Raw genomic sequence first — 2,289 nt, forward strand, 5'->3', positions numbered from 1 at the left:
TACTAGCATGGCATGGCCCCTACAGAGATATTTCCCGCGACAAAGGAGAAACTCCTGTCATACCTGCACACAGTGCCACTTGGGCATTCGAGTGCTGCCATGCTATTTTGGGATGCAGAGAAGTGCCACTTCCTCCTCAGCAGTGTGGGAGAAGATGCACTGAGCCAGCAGTCCTCAGATTGCTTTTCTACATCCCCCTCACCATAAGTACGTTCTGGATTTTGGGTGCTCTTCCCACGTAAGAGTTGCTTTTGGTTCGAACGGGTGCAGGGGGAGTGCTGGCTGGGGTGCAGCAGGGGAGATGGCAAGGAGAGGGCAGAGGGAGAAGGGAGAGAAGGAGCTCCTGACAGCCAGGCTGAGAAAGGAAGCGGGAGAAGTCTGTGACTGCTGCAAGTCACAGAGCCAAACCAGTACCCCTCAACAGGGACACCAGGACCAGAGACAACAGGAGAGAAAGGCTTTTCCCAACTGCTCTCAAAATCCACGGATTGCTTCAGCCACGCTTCTTGGTGCTGCCTGTCTCCTCACCCAGAAGGAACCTTTTAAGCACTTCTTTGCCTCCTGGCTCTGTTCTCAGGCCATCTTCTTGCTTTCCTCCCTCCCCTACTCACCTCTCAGCAGCTCCTCAGGGACCGGCCACCTTCCCTCACTAGGAGATGTATTCCCCAGGTCCCTAATGGAGCAACCATTATCAGTTTGAGAATAGCCGTGCTGAAATGCCATGCCTTCTCCAAAGTCCATTAACAGTAGCCCACAGCCCAGGGTCCAATTAATTAAGTAAGATATGTGGCTTTACTGAAGAAAATTGTTAGGCAGTGAGAGCGCCAGGCAAGATAAGAAAAGCACCGGGAAAAAAAAAAAAAAGAAAAGTGAAATTGTTGACTCATATTGGTTATTAACTCCAGGCCTCAAGAGAAAACCACTAATGTGAAAGTTATAAAACTGAGGATTAGCCTGCTCCAAGGAACAACAAAGCCTGGTGTTATCCCACATGACTGACAACTGCGTGGCCAAGGAGAACATGTCACCCTGCACCCTGCACCTGGGTGCTGAGAGCAGCAATGCTGGCATGCTGGGCATGTTAGCCCGAGCTATCTTCTGTGCACTTTCACCATGAATAATTGCAGTGTACTTAAAAACCTGCATATTCCTGCTTGCAATCCTCTGTGCATGGAAAAAGGTGCCCAAATATTAGTGAACCCATGGAAAAGAAGGATCACAGCCCAGACACTCAGGTGTGCCACCTCCTGCTCCACACGCTGGTCTTCGTAGATCCATGTGCTTAATCTCAAATCTTGAGAAGAGATCAGTACTGAATCTCAGAGGCTAACTGTAATGCATTCATTTCACAGCTCAGATGAGGAAGCGTTTGCACATATTTGCTTTAAGCACTACTGCAAATAGTGGGCTGTTTTCTTACTGGATAGAAACCAAAATTTCCATCCACTTCGTCTCAGCATCTCAGCATGGTGGTCACTTCCTCATGCTACTGCATGGCTGTAGCCTACTTCTAGCAGCTAGGCAAGCCATGGCTTTGTTTCTGCTGCTACTGTTTTTCTCATTATTTAGATCATTTGATAAGAGCTTGTGTTTTATGATATAGGTGCCCAGGCTCTACAGGGAAGAGCACTTTTACATCCCACCATATTGCCAGCAACCACTTGGCCAAACTCTCATCACAAAGGCAGAAGGAAGACTGGGCTAATGCTTGGTGGCCCCCCATGACTTGTGTGGGGTAGCTTATATGCACAGAGCTCCTCAGCCACTCCCATAGCAGGAAGAACTGGCATGAGTATAGGAACCTGCAGAAAGAACCAGCCTCTACCCAAAACGTGTCTTCCTCCTAAGCCAGGCAGTAGTACTGGGTGCAGTGCAGTATTAGTGAAGTGTACATCTGGTTCCTGAGCTAAGATCTCTGATTTCCTACTTGATACTGCAGCTGGCTTATTTCCTTCTCCCTACACATCTGACTAAAGCCCTTCTTAAAATCCAGCTGGCTTTTTGCCTTTTGAGGAGAGGCAATTCTGACAATGGTGGTTGAAAGCCTTCCCTGCTCTACCCTGGCAGGACCTATCATTGTCCCTGAGCTCAGCGCGGGGCAGAAATAGTTTAAAAAAAAAAAAAAAAAAGGAACAAAACAAACAGACAAAACAATGATTTATTTAAGGGCCAAAACCGGGAAGTCTCCCAAATATTAATTTTGGGGGGTTGGCAAAACTGAAGTCAGCCAAACAGAGTCCAAAAGAAACATTAAGGTAGAAAATTATTCTGTTTCAACTACTGGCTAAA

Source organism: Egretta garzetta, unplaced genomic scaffold, assembly GCF_000687185.1.
Source record: "Egretta garzetta isolate BGI_Z169 unplaced genomic scaffold, ASM68718v1 scaffold788, whole genome shotgun sequence".
Lineage (NCBI taxonomy): Eukaryota > Metazoa > Chordata > Aves > Pelecaniformes > Ardeidae > Egretta > Egretta garzetta.